General features: G+C 43.8%; 1 protein-coding gene and 1 pseudogene across 1 annotated transcript in view; both read right to left on the bottom strand.

Moving 5' to 3' along the window:
* Window positions 1-26,017, bottom strand: part of LOC126249378 (uncharacterized) — a gene marked incomplete at its 3' end in the record, with an annotated part of 812,647 nt that overhangs the window by 201,374 nt on the left and 585,256 nt on the right. The gene's annotated exons all lie outside the window — the stretch shown is intronic.
* LOC126250091 (5S ribosomal RNA) lies at window positions 11,845-11,962 on the bottom strand (annotated as a pseudogene).

Below are 26,017 nucleotides of genomic sequence, written 5' to 3'. Positions count from 1 at the left end.
CACCATGATTTCCTCCAGTATCTGTCTACTGACAAGGCAGACCAAGTAACTTTTATTGAATGCAGCGCTGCAATTCAAAGTGACACAGATACACGACACCGAGCCTCTGTAAACAACAGTTGGAATTTTCTACCAGTCGCTCAATTCCTCGACGACAGAAGTCTGCTCCATGACCACGGTGTCATTAGAGAACCGCTGTGTGAACGTCCTCGTCGCTGAAAAACTCTCCCACCGCCCCATCCCTCCTCACCGATGTCATTTCATATCGCTGAAGCGATGAAAATCGCATGGTGCAAGATTTGGACGTGCCGATCGGTATCACCGACGTCTGTGCGGCCTTGGTCAAATTATTTGAATGTATCGCGTCCGTTCCTTCGAAAGAACAGACACCATGCATATCCCGCAGCTGTGAACAGGGATTGCGGATAGGTGGCCCTCGGTGGGAATGTGGATCGGCCGTGAGGTGTACCGAGATTGTGCGTGCAGTTGCGATAACGCTATGTCACGGATGGCGCAGAGTTGTTACCGCACCTGCCTAGTAAGCAGGAGATTCTGCCTTCGAATCCCAGACAGGTACACACTATCCTCTGGACGCCGCTGATTCCGATTAATGTCCCGCTGCAGTTGATAGCAGTCATCCCAATTCAATTTACACTTGGCTCTCGGCTCTGAGCACTATGGGACTTAACATCTATGGTCATCAGTCCCCTAGAACTTAGAACTACTTAAACCTAACTAACCTAAGGACAGCACACAACACCCAGCCATCACGAGGCAGAGAAAATCCCTGACCCCGCCGGGAATCGAACCCGGGAACCCGGGCGTGGGAAGCGAGAACGCTACCGCACGACCACGACATGCGGGCAATTTACACTTGGTCTAATTGCTGGCACCATTTCACTACGGCTGGACGAGACATTGTATCTGATCACTATATCACAAGAATTCAAGGTGAATCTGTGCGCAATTTAGACGTTTTGCCCACAATAACCTCCCTGTCCCACGTACTTCAACTTTTGGGGTACGTTTCCAGTTGCCGCGCCATCTTAACCGTATACTGTGATGCATCTTGTTGCTCGTACCACAGCAGAACTGTATGCCGAAAACCCGCAACATGTCCTCTCTTCTAACAATGTGCCACTCATGTAGCACAACGGTCTTAGCGTAAGACGACACGTCCAAGTTACTTTCGGAAATCCCTATGCACTTTTCAAATTTCTGGTAAGAACACTGACCACAAAACGCAAGGTTCCGGACGGAAGTCTCGGAATTATACGTTTCTTTTCATTTTAGACACATCACATCAAGCACTAGGGATTCCGTCTATACGTTACAGGAATGAACCGCATGTACTTTGTGTTTTGCTTCACATTAATTGCAGATAAAACAATTTTACGGAATTTAAGTTTGTAATGTAGATTATTTCTTATCAAGTAGAATTTGAATATGACCAACGTGTGGCAAAATTGGTAGCGACTGTTATCATGTTATAAACGTGTGTCTAAAATGAAAGAAGTGCAGTACCCACTACATTTTACTGGACGATGAATGTTCAACAGAAATGAAAGTAATGTCGGTGTGTCCCAAAGAGGAGTGGTAGGACTACTAATGTTCTCATTATATGTCAACGGTTTACCAGATATGATTAGTATGACAGTCACATTGGTTGTTGACATTCTCGTTATCTATAGGAAAGCATCATCGTTGGACGATCATAAGGAATTGCAGAAAGACAAAGACAAAATTTCTACTTGGTGTAATGAGCGGCAGGTTATTTGAAACATAGATAAGGCAGTACCTGTATCAGAGGAAGAATCCTATAGAATCCGATTGTAAGACTGATCACGAAAACCTAGTGCACGTCACATCGTTCAGATACTTAGGAATAATACTAACAAGAGGTAAGAAATGGAATGAATACGTAAAATCAATAACACAGAAGGTGAATGGAAGACTTATATTTATTGGAACGGTTCTGAGAAAGTGCTGTGCATCTGGCAAGAAAATTAGATATAAGATGCTAGTGTAACAAACCTTACAGTATTGTTCCACTGTCTGGGATCCTAATGAAATAGTCATGACAAAAGACGTCACACGAATTAAGAGACTTGTCACTATGACCCTGTCAGCTCGGTATACCCCACAAAGCGCGTGTGGTAGAGATGATGCTCGGAGAACTTAAATGGACACCTTTGGAAAAAACGATTATTCCCGTGAAACCCTGCAGGGTAAATTTAGAGAGGCTTTAGTGGATGAAGATGCGAAGATTCTGCTATCACCTTCGGATATCTCACGCAGGGATTATAAGAATCATATTACAGAGCACATAGAGGAATACAGACACTAATGTTTTCCTCACTCAATATCTGAAAGGAAGAGGACAGAAAATCGCTAATACACACATCAAAAATTGTTTTGCATCATCTCGGTTCTGAGAGTTCCGGAACCTGTACAGAAAACTGGAATAGAGATCAACATAAACATCATTTCCGCCCTTTTTATGGCTCATGAAAACCACACATTGCATGTTGTGCTACCATACAGCGAGACCTTCAGAGGTGGTAGTTCAGACTGCTGTACACACCGGTACCTCTAATATCCAGTAGCACGTCCTCTTGCATTGGCGCATGCCTGTATTCGTCGTGGTATACTATCCACAAGTTCATCAAGGCACTGTTGGTCCACTCCTCAACGGCTATTTGGTGTAGAGCCCTCAGAGTGGTTGATGGATCACGTCGTCCATAAACAGCCCATTTCAGTCTATCCCAGACATGTGCGATAGGGTTCATGTCTGGAGAACATGCTGGCTAATCTAGTCGAGCGATGTCGTTATCCTGAAGGAAGTCATTCACAAGATGTGTGCCGATGGGGGTGCGAATTGTTGTCCATGAAGACGAATGCCTTGGCAATATGCTGCCGATATGGTTGCACTATCGGTCAGAGGATGGCATTCAAGTATCGTACAGCCGTTACGGCACCTTCCACGACCACCAGCGGCGTACATCGGCCCCACATAATGCCACCCCTAAACATCAGGGAACCTCCACCTTGCTGCACTTGCTAGACAGTGTGTCTAAGGCGATCAGCCTGACCGGGTTGCCTCCAAGCAGGTCTACGACGATTGTCTGGTTGAAGGCATATGCGACACTCATAGGTGAAGAGAAAGTGACGCCAATCCTGAGCGGTGCATTCGGCATGTTGTTGGGCCCATCTGTACCGTGCTGCATGGTGTCGTGGTTGCAAAGAAGAACCTCGCCATGGACGTAGGGAGTGCAGTTGCGCATCATGCAGCCTATTGCGCACAGTTTTAGTCGTAACACGACGTCCTGTGGCTGCACGAAAAGCATTATTCAACATGGTGGCGTTGCTGTCAGGATTCCTCCGAGCCATAATCCCTAGGTAGCGGTCATCCACTGCAGGAGTAGCCCTTGGGAGGCCTGAGCGAGGCATGTTATCGACAGTTCCTGTTTCCCTGCTCCTCCCATGTCCGGATAACATCGCTTTGGTTCACTCCGAGACGCCTGGACACTTCCCTTGTTAAGAGCCCTTCCTGGCAGAAAGTAACAATGCGGACACGATCGAACCGCGGTATTGACCGTCTAGGCATGGTTGAACTACAGACAACACGAGCCGTGTACCTCCTTCTTGGTGGACTGACGAACTGATCGGCTGTCGAACCCCCTCCATCTAATAGGCGCTGCTCATGCATGGTTGTTTACATGTTACGGCGGGTTTAGTGACATCTCTGAACAGTCAAAGGGACTGAGATACAATATCCACTGGGAACGTCTGTCTTCAGGAGTTCTAGGAACCGGTGTGATGCAAAACTTTTTTTTGATGTGTGTATATATACGAAGTAACCACTGGTACGCACAGAAGCAATTATGTTCACTTGAAGAGAATAAAGGAGAGGAACAATTCTTACAGTAAATCCAAAACCTTTGCCTTTTATACCAATTGTCAGAAACATAACCTATCAGATCAAAAGTATTCGGACATCTATTAGTACACATTAATTTGAGGTTTGTCCGCACTTCACCTTTTTACGGTTAGAAGTCTGCTGGGGACACTTTTGATGAAGTGTCTCAAAATATTTTATACTTACATACAAATCTACACAGGCAATTATGGACTCATTAAACAGTGAGGCACTCTGATTGTTTCTTGGGAAGTGTTCCGTGAGAAGCTGCTAAATTTACAAAGAGTGCAATAATGATCTAGTCGGTTAGACGAGCTTTAAGATCATTACTACCTTTCGTGCTTCTGTAAGAATGCTTCCTTCATACGGAGATTATTCAGATTTTTTTTAGATACAGTATACTAAAACGAGAACTTTCCTGAGGTACGATCAAAACGGTTAATGTTCAGGGGAAATTTACTTAACGTATTTATTCAGAGCACCACTAGCCGAAATACATGTTTTCGTAAGGCTGGTGTTGCAGCAAGTCTGTCAGTTGTATTCCACCAGAAAGAATCTACCATCGACTCCTCACACAGCTTCCCTAGTGTGACATGCACAGTACTTGCTTACACTGACGCAAGTACATGTTGGACCAAACAACTGAAATAAACAAACACAAATCTGACAAGCTCATCTGTAATATAAAGCCAGATAGTTCATTCTAAATCCTTTCATTCGAACTTTATACACGTCTTGAATAGCAGCTATAATTAGCGTACTTAACTTTTTTTCGTCCTCTGGTGGACGATAGTGGCTACTTCCAAGGCTGTGGAGCAAATCTGTTCAAGAAGGCCAGACAAATGTCGCCTCGCTAATCCGATGTTCGTTAATAACAGAGATGACAACCGTCGTGGAGGCACAAAAGAGGTGGCGAAAAATGTGAGGCATAATTACTTCAAGGTCGACGCGTCTCCTACCTGACAAGTTGCGTCCTTCGCTGAGTATGTGACCCGTTTGCTTGACTGTAGTATTATATTGTCAAGGATGCCTCTGCCAAGGCTATGCGGACAACAGCTAGTTTCTGATGACCACAGTAGGAAAAACTGTCACTCCATGTTTATCGTGCTGCGAGGGTTCAGTCCGCATTGAACTAAGTTATTTTTAAAAATTCGTATTTATTATAACTATCCCGTCAGATTCCAAAAATTATTAAATACGTAAGCGATTATTGCCTAAAATTGCAAAATATAATCTTTAGCGCGTAATGTTATGCGGCGGAGTCACAGCTTCTGTACTGAATGTGTGAAAGACAATATTTGAATTTGGTAAGCAGTCAGGAATGAGCACAATTTACCTCAACTACTCACTTTCATATGTCTATGGCACATCGCGTCCAATGGCTCGAGAGTGTTTTCGCCTGCCATATCGCCCACTGTTTCGCTAGTCAGTTGTCCACAACTCCGTTCGAACCTAAAGAGCAGACTCATTTATCTCCAAATTGGTTTACCATGTAAATTTCTTTGGTGAATTATTATGCCCACTCTCGGCTTTCAAGCGAATATGGTGAATATTAGTGTAGCCAGTTTCTTCGAAAACTCGAGCTTTGCTGACAAAGAGTTAAAATTGTGATCGTTTCGATGTTTATAGTATTTACAATATTGCGCGACACGAGCAGCAGAAAATGCTCATTCACAGGCAATTTAAAGTAGCATTTATCACTAGAAATATGTTCTACTGCCTATTAAAAGTAGGCATTGATTAAAATCAACAGGCAGCATTTTTCTGAAAGGTAGTGGCGAGTATCCATTGTTATCCTTACAAATTCTGATCCCGTTCGCCAAAACTCGAAGGTGTGAAAGTGGATTTTTGTCTTATGTGCACTGCCTGAAACCAAACCGAATATTAAAAAGAGTGTTGTAAATAAAAGTTACCAACCGTCTCATTGACGCATTATTTCTTGCTTTTGTCTGATTTGATCCATTATAAATGGTTTTTTGAAAGCCTGCGACTGTAGATACAATAGATTTGTTTATAAATAAATAAATCTTCTGCTACCAGTCACGATTTTTCTTTATTTTACTATTCGCACGACGCGTTTCGAGAAATAATTCCCATTTTCAATTGCGTTTTTATGATGATGTGTGTTAAGCCATTTCTTTTGATGTTGTCAGTGTGTGTGAGTCTGCTTCATTTTGTTGACTTTTAAGTTTTCTAATGGTCCATTTGTGTAGAGTCTCACACACACTTAACATCACACACAACTTGTACATTTTACACATCGAGCCGCAATGACGGCTTACAGAAAGGTTCACGGCTAAACACACAAGCTGGTACAAAGCTTTAATCTGTCAGGAAATGTTGTGCAGAGCTAGTGGCTTTAGGGAGGACACTATTTAATAATCATTTGAAATGAGGCTCCATGGAAATCTAGTCAACAGGGACGAGGGTTACCAGCCAAATTCGGCACGAAACCCTGCACTAACAGAAATACGCGTGTCCCTGCCCAGCAGCTGACGCTTCGCGAGTCTTGGCAACACTGAATGCACCGAGAGCTGGACGGCGGTCCGCCCCCCTACCTAGAGATGGGCAAAACTGTTCTTTTCATAGATCGGATCCGAACTGTTCACTCCCTGAAATGAACTAGGTCTTTTTCATGACTCACCACTCATTCACAATAGAAAATAAATGGAAGGCACATTGCCCATTCCCGGCGGGGTCAGGTATTTTCTCTGCCTCGTGATGGCTGGGTGTTGTGTGCTGTCCTTAGGTTAGTTAGGTTTAAGTAGTTCTAAGTTCTAGGGGACTGATGACCATAGATGTTAAGTCCCATAGTGCTCAGAGCCATTTGAACCATTTTTTTTTTGAGCACATTGCCCTTTAAACTTGGTTTATTCCAGTACTATACCTGTATTTTGATCTTATTTGATCCTATTTTGAAGTAACACAGATAATGAGTAAGAATTTTGTATTGTTTATTGAAATTTCCACGATATGACAAAGTTTTTGATTATCGATTTATTTTGCACTATCGTGGTTTTTTGGGTGATCGGAAAATGTTGTAACTTGAGATTTACATTAACAATGTATTTGACTATAATGTATTAAAATTTCATTAACCTCGTACAAATACATCCCAAGCCATATATTTTTAAAGTGAACATTTCCTTCCGAAGACGCCCAAAATCGCAAAATCCGTACTACAATTAGAAAAAAAATATAAATTTGACTGTAAGACCAAAGTGATGCATATAGCCTTATGCAGAATAAAACAAGGAAAATATTGGTGTATCACATTTTGCGATATGTTTATTGGTTCGCTCGTAATTAAAGTGTAAATTCGAGTGTCCATAATAAAAAATCCTATAGTAAGAGGAGTCGTCAGGAACCTCATCTGATCAGTTTAAACAAATAAAAATAAAATAAAAACAAATGATGTATACATAACATAATTATGTAATATACATATCGGTATTAGTACGAAAAACAATATCCAGAATAGACGAACTCCGATGCAGGGGCGCTTAGTCAAGCTGGTCGAGCCGCGAGCTGTATTGCTGCGCGAGCTAAGACCGCAGAGACCAGAGTGATACCTGAGTTGCTTTGCTCAACGCTCTGGCTCGAGTCGAGGACGGTGGGGTGAGCGTTGAGCGGGCGAGTTCCGAGGGTGGGGGAAGCGGTGAGCGGCCACCACTCACCCGCTCTGAGCCAAATCGTCCATTCCCTTGCGAGCAGGTTGTTGCAAGTAGTTCTTATGTTCTCCGCTAGGAGGCTCTCTGTCCTGTTGCTCGCATCAACCGCCCAGAGGGCAGGACGTGCGACTGAAACGATCGCCGACGGAGTGCGATGCTAAGTTAAGGTGCGCCAGCGGCCAGACACTGCACGCGGCAAGGGAAGCACAGAGACGGCACGGCATATGTGAAACACAAAATCCAATGGGGCACTGCACAATGCAGGCAGCCAGGGCAGAAGCAGGGCAGAGGCCGGCGCCGGCTGTGTTGTGTGGCGTGCAGTGTGCTCTGACCAGCAGAGGCCCCCCTGATATGCTCCGTCCGTCTCTCTCTCTCTCTCTCTCTCTCTCTCTCTCTCTCTCTCTCTCTCTGCTGTGTGAAACGTTTGGAGCTACCGTTCTTTTTTTCTGAATCACTGATTGTTCACTCCTTTGAAAGATTCTACTCTATAAAACAATTCATGAGCGGATCCCCCATCTCTACCCCTACCACGGGACGCCGATCCCGTGCAAGGCGGATGGGGTTGGGGGAGGGGAGAGTCGCCGCTACTGAAGTATATGTATGTGACGCCAGCGCAGTGTCCACACTTCACCAGAAGATGTTGTGAGCGACACCCATCAGAACATCGTGAAATTCAACGCAGTCACCCTGATGGAAGCCCGAGAAGATTTCGTCAGCAGTATACGAACGGAAAAAATTACATTCACATATATCTGCCAAGAAAATTCATAACAGCACACACTTCACTGCAGGGCGAAAAATTCATACTTTTTCTGGCGTTTTAAGAGTATAGATGTTGACATCGTTACGATGATTAGAAACATACCCTTAACCATTACTGCTGGACCCAAGATCACAGTGGTGCGGGGATGCCTATTACCCAGGTTGTGGGTCGAGCATTTGGCGCCTACACGAAAAAGTGTGTAGATATTTAATTTGCGGGATCGGCTCATAGAGTGAAGAAGTATGAACTGGGGCGCGCCGGCCGTGGTGGCCGTGCGGTTCTAGGCGCTCCAGTCCGGAGCCGCGCTGCTGCTACGGTCGCAGGTTCGAGTCCTGTCTCGGGCATGGGTGTGTGTGATGTCCTTAGGTTAGTTAGGTTTAAGTAGTTCTAAGTTCTAGGGGACTAATGACCACAGCAGTTGAGTCCCATAGTGCTCAGAGCCATTTTGAACCATGAACTGGGGCGCGTCAATGTTGGTGCTATTCGTGGCGAAGTAACTATTAACGTTATGTTTTAATATTGTGCGATATGAAGCTGTACATTTTCTTACGGTGTCCGAACGGAATCGTAATGAACACTGGCAAATTAAAGTGAAAAATGTGAATAGCGTGTGTGTGTATGTAAGCAGAATTGACTTAAGATCGACGTAGGTACCTCTTTCATGAATTCAAGATGTAACAAGCCGAATGTTATTCGTAAGCTGTTTAATTTCAAGATCGTTTTCCATCATAGTATGTTTATTTGAGTCAGACATACTGAAAGTGGAAGTAGCAAATCGAGAGAACAATTGTCAGTCCGAAAAGTTTTGAGACTGGATTAATAAAATAATATAGAAAGGGTAAGATGGTGGGTTTAATAATTTGGGTGTTCTGCGTGGTCTCCCCTCCCCCCCCCCCCTCACTTGAGTAAAATGCACAGAAAGTTCGTGCAACGATATGAAACTATCTTTGAGTTGCCCGGGTTCCCGGGTTCGATTCCCGGCGGGGTCAGGGATTTTCTCTGCCTCGTGATGACTGGGTGTTGTGTGATGTCCTTAGGTTAGTTAGGTTTAAGTAGTTCTAAGTTCTAGGGGAATGATGACCTCAGAAGTTAAGTCCCATAGTGCTCAGAGCCATTTGAATCATTTGTATTTCAATCAAGTCGCTGCAGCCAACCAGGCGTCGTCGTTTTTGTTCAGGAGTCAAGGTGTGCGGGAGAAACTTGCACACTCTTTTCTCGTCTTCGAAATATTCTGGAGAATATCTGGAACGCATGATTTAGAGATGCCATTGTAAGTAGGCTGTTTAGATGTAAGTATGCTGTTTAGGTTTTTTTTATTGGTAACGCCACGAAGCGCTCTGTATGAAAATCACTGACTGTGCTGTGTGCAGTCTGTGGCTTGTTTGCATTGTTGTTTGCTATTGTAGTGTTGGGCAGCTGGATGTGAACAGCGCGTAGCGTTGCACAGTTGGAGGTGAGCCGCCAGCAGTGGTGGATGTGGGTAGAGAGAGGGCGGAGTTTGAGAGCGGATGATCTGGATGTGTGTCCATCAGAGACAGTAAATTTGTAAGACTGGATGTCATGAACTGATATATATATTATGACTTTTGAACACTATTAAGGTAAATACATGGTTTGTTCTCTATAAAAATGTTTCATTTGCTAACTATGCCTGTCAGTAGTTAGTGCCTTCAGTAGTTAGAATCTTTTATTTAGCTGGCAGTATTGGCGCTCGCTGTATTGCAGTAGTTCGAGTAACGAAGATTTTTGTGAGGTAAGTGATTCATGAAAGGTATAGGTTATTGTTAGTCAGGGCCATTCTTTTGTAGGGATTATTAAAAGTCAGATTGCGTTGCGCTAAAAATATTGTGTCAGTTTAGTTATGATCAGAATAAGTAAAGGGAGTAATGTCTGAGTACGTTCAATTTTGCTCAGCTGTTTGAAAAACAAATAACGTAAGAGGTTTTCCAGCACAGTAATTCATAAATTTTTCTAAGGGGACGTTTCACCATTTGTGACACAACAACGTTGACACAGCATGGCCGCACGCCCACTACTCAACACTGCCTACTCGCAACTGACCTGTCGAATGCATGTCTGTTGTTTACAGCTGTTACTTCAAGCTGTCAACTTAGTTGCTGCACTGAAGTCGTAGATACGCCAGAAAATCAAATCAGTATCGGAACTTTTTGTGCAGGCGATATGGGCACACGGTTGTGGAAGTTGTTACTATGGTATGTACCCCCCGGGAGTAAGTTGTCTTGAAATACTCTTTACAAATAATCCGATGAGAAATCAATAAGACAGCAAACAACGGTTTAAGCAAATGAACAGTCCATAAAAATCGTCGCTACTGCCGGACAACTTTTCTGTCTGCAGAAAAAACATGACACTTCGTTACGGTTGCGTCACAGTCGCCCCCGTGCCACTGAAAACTATTTCATCCGCCGATGTGACAGTAACGGTACCACGCCAACACGACAGTTATTTCTGAATCAGTTGTTCACTAGCCCGTAGTCTCTGCTGTGCAGACAGGTGGGTCCCGTCCGCGAGAAGATGAATGATGCGTGCGAACGTAAGGGCTGTCAAACTGTTAAAGGTGGGTGTCGTCGACAAAAGTGGCGACGGCAATCGGGCGGGCACATCTGGATCGGTCGAGACGTGAGTGCGAGGGAAAGAGGGGGGGGGGGGGGCGCTGGGCGGTGAGCATATCGCGTGTCTGCGGCGCGTCCGCGTCTTTACGAGCGACCCGTCCGCCGCTCTGACGTTTACTGCGGCGGAGAAAACCGGCATTGTCGCGTGTAACGCTGATACCCGCTCCCACACCAATTACGTCCGCGGCCCGGACGGCCATCGCTCAACTAAAACGGGCCCGCCTGCTCAACCGATTTCCGCTCCACGGGCAACACTGCCATAAATCACGGAGCGCTTCCCGCTCGTCGCTTCTCGAGTCGGCACCTTTCTCTCGCGTGCCTTCTCGCCCAAAATCGCTCCCGTTACTAGCTGAGCCAGCAGGCAAGTCCTCTCGGGACAGCGGCTTCTCTAGACGACACAGACGTCTAGAAAGCGTCTGTTGTGAGCTGGCCTCGTGGCCGTAAATCTCATCCCTCGTCTACAAATAGACGACGGCTCCACATTTGTAGCTTAAGTTTACAGGTGAAGAAACGAATCACGCTACGTAGATATCCATTAACGGTTAGTCGATTATTCTCAAAGAGTAACTTGCTGGGAAGTAGTACGAGAGTGTGCTGAAAAATAACGCCTCCGAATATTCGATATGAAAATTTCTTACAGTTAAAAAAAAAAAAAAGCCACTCCGTCTACAGGCCACAAGTAGCCCATCGGGACCATCCGACCGCCGTGTCATCCTCATGGGAGGATGCGGATAGGAGGGGCATAGGGTCAGCACACCACTCTCCCGGTCGTTAGGATGGTATACTTGACCGAAGCCGCTACTATTCGGTCAAGTAGCTCCTCAATTGGCATCACGAGGCTGAGTGCACCCCGAAAAATGGCAACAGTACATGGCGGCCTGGATGGTCACCCATCCAAGTGCCGACCACGCCCGACAGCGCTTAACTTCGGTGATCTCACGGGAACCGGTGTGTCCACTGCGGCAAGGCCGTTGCCGCTTTTTTTTATTTAAAAAAAAAGACATTATTAACATTCTACATTTTTATTCTCCGTGTCTACATATTTGCAGCCCTCTGCTACGGCAGAGGTCCGCAGCTTGTGGTCGTGCGGTAGCGTTCTCGCTTCCCGCGCCCGGGTTCCCGGGTTCGATTCCCGGCGGGGTCAGGGATTTTCTCTGCCTCGTGATGACTGGGTGTTGTGTGATGTCCTTAGGTTAGTTAGGTTTAAGTAGTTCTAAGTTCTAGGGGACTGATGACCATGGATGTTGTCCCATAGTGCTCAGAGCCAGAGCCAGAGAGAGAGAGAGCCACGGCAGGGCTCAGAACTGTAGCGCGTAACATGGGGAGTGTAACATAACTACGTCGTTTCGTGAGAAATAGCCTACTGCAATCGACTTACAAATTCGAAGAGTTCGTCCACTCGCGAAGCACCCTATACTTTAGCATGACAAAGCCAGACTACACACGAGCGTTGCGACATTTCCAATAATCGGACACCTCGGGTTCACTGTCATCTATTATCCTCCATACAGTCCGACTTGGCCCCGGCCGATTTTAATCTGTTAACGAAACTTAAAGAACACCTTCGAGAACTTCACTTTGATAGTGATGAAGCGGTGCAAGTGAAGGTGACGTTGTGACTTCGTCAAAAAAGTCAAACATTCCACAGTGACGCTATCAAAAGACTGGTCTCCCGTTGAAATAAATGTGATCATCGTCAGGATGTTGACATATAAAATACGTAGACGTGAATAAACATGTAGAATGTTAATGACGTTAGTTTTACTTAAAAAGCTTTAAGAGTTTTCACATAAACAATTCAGGGGAATTACTTTTCAGCACGTCCTCGTACATCACATTCTAGAGCGTTTTGTCGCATTATTACTACGATTCAACAGCAATCTGATTAAGGACCGACGCAGTCTTCTGTACAAGTTAGCATCAACTTGCTTTCGCCGGAAAATTATGAAGTTATATGGGAGCAAAAATGTCGTTACTGTGCCTCAAATCAAGAAAGATTTAATGTGTATGAAGAGACTTCAGAAAGTAACATATACGTTATTATGACAGGCCAACTAACTTTTATCGACTGCTGTACTACAGTTCAAAGTGACACGGTTTTAGGCCTATGACACTATTTTTCATTGTAGCCGCCAAGTCTCTGTAAAGAACGGTCGGGACGTCCTACCAATAGCTCAGTTCCTGGACAACAGAAATCGGCTTGTTGGTCAAGGAATCATTCGAGAACCGCTATATGAACGTCTTTCTTCATCGTTGAAAATTTTCCTTCCTCGCTTCCGTTCTTTCAGCTGGCCGAAAAGATGGAAATCGCGTGGTGGAAGACCTTCCTTCCTTCACGATCAGCACCACACACAGCTGTGCGGACTTCGGCTGATTGTTGGCACCAGTTCACTGCGGCTACGACACTGCATTTGGCCCATACACTGCCAGGATTTCATGGTGAAGCTGTGTGCAATTTAGAAGTTTTGTCCACAAGAGTTGTACTGTCCTGCCTGCTTCAATTTTGATGTACATTTCCAGTTGCAGTGTCATTTCAATTGCGCAATGTGATGATCCCTCTTATTCGTATGGCGGCAGAATCATGTCTGCAGGAAGCCTGGAACATGTACTCTTTTCCAAAAATGCGCTACTCTTGTTGCGAAATGGTCTTACTGTGAGAGTATTTTCTGAAGTCCTTACACACGTCAGGAGACAGACAATGCATCACGCGGAAATATATCTTGTTTCATTCATACAATATCATTATGTACGTTAGCTTATCATTGCCCTCCCAGGAAACAACGATCTTGACACTGGTACCAGAATTTGCTGTTGATACCTGCAGTTTATCAGGCGATTCAAATTTAACAGCAAAATATATGAGTTGAGTTGACGTGGGCAAATAAATCTCAGTAAATTCTAGTAAAACATGATGAGATGTCTCCTATGGACGTGTCTGAACGTAATGCAACAACTGTTATTCCGGTTGCAACTGGCTGTCATCCAGTGCAGCAAAATGTTATCATTCAGGCACAAACTGTTTTTCAGGTAAATAATTACGTGTTATTATTTATAATGAGGGATGAAGAGCTTCTGGAATGTATCACGAACTTTCTTTAACTGAAAAACGGTTATTCCTTTATGTCAGCGAAACGCTTCATGTAGCCGTAACATTAGAAAGACTGTGACAGAAGAACTTTATTAGTGATATTAAATGCAATTAGCACCGAATACTTAATGACGGGATTTTTCTGTGTTTGCTTAGTGGTGTGAAAACCATCTGATATTTCGGAGAAGGATTTTCAGTCGGAGTCCGTTAATCTGGAGCCGTTTTGTACAGACGAGGTGGCAGCGAGGGCACGGGGGATTGCTTCTCGAAACATCGCCATCATGTCACTCCGGAACCGCCCAAAAGCGGATTTGAAATGCAAACGCTAAAAGCGGGATAATGTAATCAGGAACCACGGGGTTTCGTTCGAGATACTGAATATTCATAATGCGTGTCACAACAAGAACAAAACACGCTGTAACAACGCATGATTGGAAATAACGAAGTCGGCAATATGCGAACGGCCCGCTTTGCGAGGCTCTCGCAATTCATCTCAGGCCACGCCGCCCGCTGTTCCGCGTCGTGTACTCCCTGTACACGCATTTGTTACCGTATCCACCGTGGTAATTACAACAGCCCCTGCCGCGTGCCTTACGAAATAACCAATCTCCTCTTACTGTTTGCTCGTACCTACATTACACGCACGCCGTCACTGCTTTGTTCTAGTTATGGAAAACAGCAGAATGACCAGTGCTTATTAAAGATTGCAGGTTATGCGTACCAAAATACGTAACAAGAGCTTTGTTTTGCATAGCCACAAATAAACTTTATCTTTGCAGCTTGGCGCCCTGCAGACTGTATCTGTTACAGTGCACCGGTTGCCCATCCTCAAAAACAATGTTTCATTTGCTCCTCCGTGGGGAGTTCGAAACATTCTCTCCTTTATTGTCTGTGTGCTCCCCGCTCTAAGATGAGTCGTGCTGTTTACCTTCTCTCTTCCAGCATAATTTCATTTGCCCAGAACCAACCAATTCTGTTAAAATTCATTAGGCTCTCCGCAGTCTGCGAGAAGGTGTTGTATCCTCAAATTGTAAGCAGGTGAATTTAAAGTGGCGTCTACATATCGTAAATCAAGTTTGTTTTAATTTTTCTAAGCAAGAGCCAGCATAACTTATTGAATAATGTCAGGCATTATTTACCCAAATGTCTCTAAAACTATGTAATTTTCCTGTTTAAAGAGATCGGCAAGCGAGATGGCGTCATTGTTATAGCGCTGGATTCATGCTGTGGCGTAGTGGAGTTTCAACTTCTGTTCAATACCAATATTTATGTTTTCCGTGGTTTACCTCATATTATAAAACAAAATGACGGCATAAGTATCACACCCTTTAGAATCGAGCATGGGAAGCTGTATAGGAAGCAACGGCATGCACCAGGAAGTGTAAGTGCCTGTCCTCGAAACGTGTCGTTGATGTGTTTTTATGCCATATAAATTTCTAAATAACGGAGCAAAAATGACGTAGAAAGATACTCTAAACTCATTAAAAGGGGTGGAGGGGGGGGGCGGGGGAAATAATTGTTCGTTAAAAAATGCCGTGGTCAATTCCCTTCCCATCTTCTGCCAACTCAAGTGGTGATAAACCTTTGGCAATGAAAAGTTAAACTTTAGCTTTCCTGTTGATGTGCCGCACCCTCTCAGCTTTAAACACAAAACTGTTATATTTTTTCGATGAGACTATTTTCAAAAAACCGCTTGCACCTCCGAAATACCTCTCTTACAGATACATTAGGCTCATCTCATAAGCAATATAATGAATAACAGATTAATTTGAGTAGATATCGGCAATATGAACAAAGGATTTTGTCAGAGAAAAACATCGGGAAAAGGCAAATCTTCCTATAACACTGAAATGGACTTGACGATTTTAGCAGCACTTTCTCACACAATTATCGATATTTTCGGCGGTTAAACAACGATGTTTTCAATAAATTGTCGCTATGCTTCATGTATTGTTTAATCTGGAGCATTTTCTGATGTCTGACACTATTTCTCACGTTATAAAATCACTCTTTTTTTCGTTACTGCGGTGGAAAGACGCATACGCTGTCTGTATGACATACACTGCCGAGCATTATGGCCATGTGCTTCATAGCGTATTGATCCACCTTTGGTACACAATACAGCAGTGATTGTGCGTAACGTGTATTGAAAATGTCTTTGGTATGTCTCCGGAGGAATGTGGCGCCATATACCTACGCACAGATCACGAAATTCCCGTAAATTACGGGCCGGTTGTTTGTCGGCGCGGAGCTGGCACCCAATACCGTCTTAGATGCGTTCATTTGGGTCCAGATCCGGCGAATTTGGTGGCCAAGACAGCAACGTCAGTTCACTATCATGCTCAGACCACTGAAGCTCGATTCTGGCGTTTTGCCACTGGCCGTTATTCTGATGGAAGATGCCACTGCCGTCAGGGAAGACATGAAGTATAAAGTGATGCAGGTGGCCCACAGTAACGTTCAGGTAATCCACAGCTGTCATAGTGCCTTCCACTACTACCACTGGTCACGTGGAAGCCCAGGCGTATATCACCCCCAGTCCCTAACATAATACTGCTCCCACCGGCTGGCGTCTGTAGGCCGGTGGATGTATCAAATGGTTCAAATGGCTCTGAGCACTATGGGACTTAACATCTGAGGTCATCAGTCCCCTAGAACTTAGAACTACTTAAACCTAACTAACCTAAAGACATCACACACATCCAAGCCCGAGGCAGGATTCGAACCTGCGACCGTAGCAGTCGCGCGGTTCCAGACTGAAGCGCCTAGAACCGCTCGGCCACCGCGGCCGGCGGATGTATCGAGCAGCCGTTTGGATAGATGACGGCGTATTTGGAAAGGACCATCGATCTAGTGTAACACGACTCATCTGACAAGGTGACACGTTTTCATTGATCTACGCTTCTCGATGATCCCGAGCCCACCGCAATCGCGATTGACGGTGTCGTTGGGTCAACACGGTAACGCTTCGGGGACGTCAGCTGCGGCGCCACATGTTTTGCAATGTGCTCTGAACGGTGTCCTTCGAAATACTGGCGCCTGCGACAGCAGTGTACTCTGGCGCCAATTCTGCCTGTCCCTCATTACAGAGCTGGTAAGCCTCCGACTTTCACTTGCTACAGGGTGTTTCAAAAATGACCGGTATATTTGAAACGGCAATAAAAACTAAACGAGCAGCGATAGAAATACACCGTTTGTTGCAATATGCTTGGGACAACAGTACATTTTCAGGCAGACAAACTTTCGAAATTACAGTAGTTACAATTTTCAACAACAGATGGCGCTGCAAGTGATGTGAAAGATATAGAAGACAACGCAGTCTGTGGGTGCGCCATTCTGTACATCGTCTTTCTGCTGTAAGCGTGTGCTGTTCACAACGTGCAAGTGTGCTGTAGACAACATGGTTTATTCCTTAGAACAGAGGATTTTTCTGGTGTTGGAATTCCACCGCCTCGAACACAGTGTTGTTGCAACAAGACGAAGTTTTCAACGGAGGTTTAATGTAACCAAAGGACCGAAAAGCGATACAATAAAGGATCTGTTTGAAAAATTTCAACGGACTGGGAACGTGACGGATGAACGTGCTGGATAGGTAGGGCGACCGCGTACGGCAACCACAGAGGGCAACGCGCAGCTAGTGCAGCAGGTGATCCAACAGCGGCCTCGGGTTTCCGTTCGCCGTGTTGCAGCTGCGGTCCAATTGACGCCAACGTCCACGTATCGTCTCATGCGCCAGAGTTTACACCTCTATCCATACAAAATTCAAACGCGGCAACCCCTCAGCGCCGCTACCATTGCTGCACGAGAGACATTCGCTAACGATATAGTGCACAGGATTGATGACGGCGATATGCATGTGGGCAGCATTTGGTTTACTGACGAAGCTTATTTTTACCTGGACGGCTTCGTCAATAAACAGAACTGGCGGATATGGGGAACCGAAAAGCCCCATGTTGCAGTCCCATCGTCCCTGCATTCTCAAAAAGTACTGGTCTGGGCCGCCATTTCTTCCAAAGGAATCATTGGCCCATTTTTCAGATCCGAAACGATTACTGCATCACGCTATCTGGACATTCTTCGTGAATTTGTGGCGGTACAAACTGCCTTAGACGACACTGCGAACACCTCGTGGTTTATGCAAGATGGTGCCCGGCCACATCGCACGGCCGACGTCTTTAATTTCCTGAATGAATATTTCGATGATCGTGTGATTGCTTTGGGCTATCCGAAACATACAGGAGGCGGCGTGGATTGGCCTCCCTATTCGCCAGACATGAACCCCTGTGACTTCTTTCTGTGGGGACACTTGAAAGACCAGGTGTACCGCCAGAATCCAGAAACAATTGAACAGCTGAAGCAGTACATCTCATCTGCATGTGAAGCCATTCCGCCAGACACGTTGTCAAAGGTTTCGGGTAATTTCATTCAGAGACTACGCCATATTATTGCTACGCATGGTGGATATGTGGAAAATATCGTACTATAGAGTTTCCCAGACCGCAGCGCCATCTGTTGTTGAAAATTGTAACTACTGTAATTTCGAAAGTTTGTCTGCCTGAAAATGTACTGTTGTCCCAAGCATATTGCAACAAACGGTGTATTTCTATCGCTGCTCGTTTAGTTTTTATTGCCGTTTCAAATATACCGGTCATTTTTGAAGCACCCTGTATGATTAGGTGTGTACATCCAACACCTCGTCGCTTACTCTTTGTTTTATCGTCTATCGACCGCTTCCCAGGAATGCTCACCAGAGTAGCACGCGAACAGCTGGCTAGCTTCATCCTTTCTGAGATGCACGTTCCCAGGCACAGTGCAATAACATTCTGCCCGAATCCCTCGCAACCTGGAGCGGCGGTCGTGTAGAATGGAACTGATGAGAATCGGTGGGCATCATTCTGACAGGCGGTGGTCCAAAGTCAGCAAATCAAGTCGGCTTCTCAGTAGAAAGACCTCAGTTACTCCAGGGGCAAAAATAAAGAAGAAGATGACGACAGCCGACGAGAACCGAAATTTTAGCTGAGCAGATCACACAGGAGCTTGTTAGGTTGTACATATCACCTTGCTTACTCCTTACCGACATGACACACCGTAAACACAGTGGGCCCAGTTCCACTTATATGCAGGTAGATCCGTTGACTTGGTATCAAAGATGGCATGTTTCTTTTATTATTCAAGGAATATTCTACCAAATATCTTAAAACGACGTGGAGAAAGATTGCAACATCTTATATGACTCGGAGAATTGTGTCGGAAAAATTAGCATTCACAAATAACTTGGTACTTACAAACAGTCATGTCATGGTCTAAAACTCGTTTTGCACTACAGTTACTGATACGCAACAAGTAAACACACAATGCGGATCTCCCAATGATTCTCATTCCATTCCCTCCCTTGTGCAATTACGAAGTTACGATGATTCTCCATTGTGTGTAGATGCTAATGTGGAGTGTAAATAAAATAAAACCTATATTCTGCTATGAATAGTGTGAAACTCCAAAACAAAAAACTGTATCATCAACATCCCAAGACAGGAAGTATCGGAATGAAGGGCCTTCAATTCACTGGTTTACTTCTTCAAGCAAGTAATAAAGGTGCAAAACTTCAGTTCGTGGTTTTAGGTAGTCTCGTATCATAGAAGTTCAAGCACAGTTATCCTTCAATATATCGCCTTTCATTTCACATCAGAACAGTAAATTTCAGCGAAAACAACGGAATATTAATTTCAGTCAAGAAGACGCTTCGGCATCAGCAGCTGGCTGCTAGATTTCTGCACTACGGGTGTCTGTGAGTTATATGTGCCGCACTACATGCGCAGCAATAAATTAGGAACATGTGTGTTTCACTGTGAACTAGGACACACTTGCGTAAATACCCACTCTCTCGCTCGAAGATAAATCTCAGGCGACTAATGTGTAATTACGAGTGATGTTATTTCAGTTACAGCGAAGTACAATCAATTTATACTTCAAGATCGTTCTGGGTCGTACTCAATGCAAATACCACAGCCGAAGTACGTTAGACCAGCTAATGTAAGAGTGGTGTACCTTTGCTGTAACCTGTTCACATGGAGGCGAAGCGGGCTCTACACAAACCGCACCTTGATCTAGATCCCATCCATCTCTGTATATAACGTGGAATAAGACGTAGGTTGAGCCGAAGCAGGTATTAAGGTCACAGCGTTTTGCGTCACGTAACGGTCGTGGTGGCTCACAATATATCGTACTGATGACAAGCATTTGGCGCGCAATCTGCTGTGAAAATTGCCGCGAAGTTTATGAAGCTACAAGCTTCTTAAGCAGGATATACAATTCAAATTACCCGCTTTTACCGAATCAGTCAAGCACGTATTAACAAGCTTACGAATGTTTATCATGTTATTATTGTAGTATTGGTATCTAAATGAGATTCTCGACCAGGAATTGGTGCTCACTGAACTTTAAAATTATTGCGCTTGACGTCGCAACACCGGTTTTAATCTGCAACTGATTCTTCGGCATACTTTCTTTGTTATTTTTTAATTCCAAAGTGCGCAACACGACTGTAAAACCGGACTTCAGCTTCACTGATTTCTCTTACTTCTGTGCAGATGTTTTGTACCAACTAAAGTTGCAATGCACATTTCACTCTACTGTTTCCCAGTTCTAAATCGATTTGAGGAACAACAGACGTGATCGTCGTGAACCTTAAAATAATCACAAGAAGTGACGAGAAGAAAATGGAGGCGCCAAACAACAATCCTGTCGTTTCGTCGGGAACAGCTAGATAGTCTGTCCAACGTGGAACAAGTTCTGATTACGCACATGATAAACTGAAGTGTTTAGTGGTCCAGAAAAGATTAATTCCTAATCATACTGTTATTTCCATTATTTAAACCTGTCTTCAACATTGTATAAATACGGAGCAATCATGTCTGTTATCGAATCATAAAATCAATCAACGGCATTTTTAAGCCCTATAGGAAATACTGTGGACCATTACGTTCCAACATACGTGTTTATCATAGGAAACTATCACAATTTGAAAGTCAAGTCGATATTACGAATACGTTGTGTCAAAAATATTCTCAAATAAAGTTAATAAGAATTATTTCAAGAATTCATTTACATAATTGAGCATCTAAGTGTAACACGATACCACAAATCCTTCAGCCAGTTTGAGCTCAAGATTTATTTAACTACTGCTTTAGCTTATTCGCCATTTATACGCGTTAAGAAAATGGTTAACGTTTCGTTTGATAATTGTATATGTGTAATGCTGAAAAACAAGCACAAAACCGTTACTAAATGCTGTTCGAGCTAAATTGATTTGCAATGATGTCGGTACTGACTGAAAATTGAGCACTTTTAAGACACGTATATCTTGTTTCCTGTTATATATGTAGATATTGTTACACAATAGCGAGAATCCAGCAACACTGGAAAAGGTTGGGACAGCAATTTGTAGTGACACAGATGCAGGCTGTAGATATTTTGCCGCAAGAGTCGTACGCATTCCTGCACAGCTCGATGTGGTAGTCGTCACAAATTGGAAGTGAATTTCAGGTTTGTCCGTACTCCTTACAAATTACTTACACTGACATTTATGGCGTTAGGTTTATTTGTGCGGGATTCTTTTTCGGATAAAGCCACTTAAGAGGAATCTGGTGTAATTTTCAGCTTGGACTGCGTAAAATTGTAGCCTGAGGGTAACTTAGATGGCACATTCCCTTCATTAAGGCTAACAGGACGTATCTTTTACCACACAACGACTAATTTTTATCAGACAGGTCACAGATGTTTGTAGCTACGTATCTGACTTCAAGGTGATGATTCTTTTCTTATCTCGCTTACTGTGGAGAATTTAATTACAGTGCTGTTTCACTTGCGTAAAGGTACATGGCAGAGTGTCTTCGTGGCTCTTTGAACCGTATAAATTATTAGCAGAAGACATGGTCCTCAGATAATCTTCTGTAATTGGAGAAACTTTCCGCCTTATGCAAGACACAACTCATTTGGTTTTCTTGAAGCCATACATGTTTCAGCACTTTATGTCTTATCTTCAAAGGTTTTTTCCCTATTATTCTGCCATACAGAAAGCTATCAGCTATTTTATGAACCATATCTTGTACAGCGGACCATAGTTTCAGGTGCTGTCGTATTGTTTACCACTATATTAGACGTGTTAAAGAAACAATTTTGTTGACTATCACCGTTTCAACTGGTACACACGCATGCTAATCTTTATATTTTATTTCACCAGGAAACACAAAGTTTCTGCAGTAAATCCAAGATCGTAATCTTTTCCAGTTCTTTATTTGTTCCAAGTGGCAGAAATTCTCTACCTGTCAGAAGTAAAATGGCTCAGTTTCTGACGAAATAAGTCCTTTGATGTCTCCAACCGCAACACTTGATGCTCGCTAGCGACTGAATTTCTACGTTTGCAGTTCAGTGCAATGTTTTAAGCACTTAAAAAGTTGCTGTAAAAATCTTTGTGTCACTCTTCCAGTAGCAAGAGGTTATACCATATGCAATTCTCTGAGATATATACATCCTCATAAATAAAATTCTTGAAGGTTTTTATCCCAGAAAAAGGTCCCAAACGAATTCGAACACGAGAGTTATCCAGAATAGCCTACCAGATAAGCACTACTTAGAGTGTGCAGATACTGAGCACATGCAGCTCTATCAGCATCCTCTATGAGAACGTGAGCGTTACTCGAAGCTCAGACAGAAAACAACAGTCAAACCAAGTGCAAACGAGAAAGCCCGTTATCGACGTGAAAGGACCCATATAAACATATGAGTGAGTTCGAACAGAGCTAAAAATGGGTTTGGTATGTCGTTATATTTCGATGTAATTGGACATGATACCATGACAGCACTGCATACGGATCCACGTTGACGTGCATTGGGTCTACCTTCCGTCTCCGCGACTGCAACGCATGCGAGGCAGTACTACCAGCGCACTATATACGAGGGCTATTCCGAAAGTAAGGTCCGATAGGTCGCGAAATGGAAACCACGGTAAAAATCAAAAATGTTTTATTTGCAACAGTTAGATACACCTTGCAGCTACTTATCTCCATAGTCGCCGACCCGACTTAGACGTGTATCGTAGCGTTGTACCAACTTTCCCATACCCTCGCTATAGAAGGCAGCCGCCAGTGCTCTCCGCCAATTCTCTACGCTGGCCTACGGCTCGTTGTCTTGTGCCGAAATGTTGTCTTCATAACCAGCGGTTCATGTGACCAGAGCTGAAACTCAGAGGGAGACAATTACGGGCTGTATTGTGGGTACTCTCACATTTCCATTTGAAAACGATGCAGGAGCATCTTCATTGCCCCTGCAGAATGCGGCTGACAATTGTCTTGAAGACGAAACAGCACGACAGTTATGTAATGTTAGCTGCATAGCTTCAGGGGAAATTTCTCACCAGGCCCCCGTACTTGGCGGCAGACACTATTTTCTAGACATCTTTACGCACTCACTGCGAGCTCAGAAATGAGAAGAGCGACGTGATGCTAACTGGGGTTATACTAGAGACACTACCCAACACATCTGTGCAAAGCTTTATCGGATTTTCATAGTCGTTTCCATTTCGTGACCGATCGGACCTTACTTTCGGAATAGCCCTCGTACGACGGAGCGGAGAACGTCTTCGTCAGTCCTCGTTCGGCTCACCTGAAGATGGCTGGCAGTTGTCCAGCCGAAATATCGTGCAATGAAGTTTACGACGACCGGCTGCATGCCCGAAATCTTTTTGAACAGTTGATTCGCCGGGAAAATTTCAAATTTTACGATAAAATTCTCATCAAAAACTCTGATTTACAGGCTATGCATTCTTCAGTTCTGATATCACACAGAGTCATATAAGGTAGCTAGCGTCTGTAACATCGAACCTTACGATATATAATGAGTAATTCTTTAGCTGTTGGAAATATTTTTGTTTCGTACTCATGTCACTGGTAAGATAGTTCATTGTGGCTCAATATATGTTCCCAATTGCAGTATCAGTCAGTATTAGCTATGGTCACGACTCAAGTGCACTGGTCATATTAGTTTATTGTATAAATTAGTGTGGCCTACGAGCTAAGTAAAGTCGTCCCCTCAGCAGAGGCTGTTTGTTCCCGGACTAAATGAATGTTGGTTGCTGGCCGCTTCCGAATAGCCTCGGCTGCAAGCCACAAGTTTTGTATTGCACTGGAATCCACCTAACTAGGGCGTGTTTCCTTCCTAACTCATCTGTGGGCCTAAGCCCGAAATAACAAACGTGCATTTCTGACGTGATCACCTCTCGGCCCCCTCAAGACTGGCTAGCGACCTTGCAAACCACTCTTGGTGGATCCAGCTGTACCTAGTAAGACGAATAAACTTCCTTTTGGTGCATGGAAAACTAAATATTTTAACTGAAAACTCAATAAAAATTCCTACACCTTGACTTTCCTGACAGGCTCATTCTACACTTGAACACAACTAGGTACAAGAACACAGTGACGAATTTAATTTGCATAAGTAACACTGTTTTGGTCCACTATGAGTGACTGCCGACATCCGCCGGAACTTGAGAAAATCTGCAGTAATGAAACTGCCAATAACCATCATCATGTTAACCCGGTCTCATTAAATTACATAACCAGCACGCTCCGGTTCCTTATCCGCCTGACGCCTTTCAATTACCAACCGTAAACACTTACCGACGCCAACAACCAATGACGCAGTGACGTCACAGAAGACAGCTCAACACCAGCCTCTGGAACAATAAAACTAAATGTACAGAACTAATGGGATGCGTTGCAGTAGTCTACATCCTAAATTCCTCGCAGGATTCATTATAGAACCATGACACAGAACAACAACGAAAATCTGGAGAGCAGTAAGGCAAAACGTACAATTCGAATTATGTGGTAGGGCGAGAGGTAGCTGACCAAATGTGTGTTGCATTTGAGAAACGTCACGATTACCTCCTCGAGCTGCTGATAAAATTCTTTTGTAAACAACCAGCTTCGGTCGACAGACTGTCATCTAGTTTTTAAAAGCATAAACAGCATCATTTTAGGCGAATATAAAATCACTGACGTCAGATAATAAAGCCATGAATTTGTCAGTATTGTCACATCGTAATAGAAATTACACAGTTAATAAATAAACTGTGCTAAACAGTGATCAGCTATACAGTCTGCTGTATGTGGTGCGCGGCCGTTCGTAGTGTTAACGCCAATTGCTGATAAACATGAAAGAGTGCACTGCCTAGCACAGTTTATATATTGAGGATGTAATTTATTATGAAGTAAAAAACAGTGAAAAACTCGTGGTTTTATTATCCGACGTCGATTACTTTATATAATTCTAATATGATGCTGTAAATGCTTTTAAGGACCAGATGCTGGTCTGTAGACAGAGAATGGTTTTTTAGAGAAAGAATTTCATCAGCAGCTCGAGGCGGTGATCATGATGTTTTTCAAATACTTATGAGCTGTGGGACGTCACTTCCTTAAAATATGCGTTGCATTGTATCATATGAAATTTCCAGAATGTATTTAGTCGCACAGTACACCTATTGTCCACCGATTAATCTGTATGTATTGATGCAGGAGTTTCTTATACCACGGAGGCGCGCCGCGATTCTATTGGAATTCACAACTCAAAGAGGACTAGATATCGACATAACGCCCAAATAAGCGTTGCTTTTACACTGGCGCTAATACAAAAGAATGGAAAACTGTGATGCTCATGAGCTCATCTTCGTTCATTGTACCCACAGAACTCAGTACCAGTACTTTAGTTTCGTTAGATGTTACACTAAAATTAGCGAAGAGCTGTCGCCCACAACAGACAATACAGGGAAGGATTTGGACACATTAGGGACAGTCAAATGAGAACGAGGCAGACGGAAAAAAGTGAGTAAACTGTTTATCACTTCAAAAGTAATCGCTATGACTCTTAATATTAGGTCTACAACTTTGC

The sequence above is a fragment of the Schistocerca nitens genome, chromosome 3 (genome assembly GCF_023898315.1).
Source record: "Schistocerca nitens isolate TAMUIC-IGC-003100 chromosome 3, iqSchNite1.1, whole genome shotgun sequence".
NCBI lineage: Eukaryota > Metazoa > Arthropoda > Insecta > Orthoptera > Acrididae > Schistocerca > Schistocerca nitens.
Note: the sequence above shows the minus strand (reverse complement) of the source record. Positions and strands in the feature narration are given on the sequence as shown.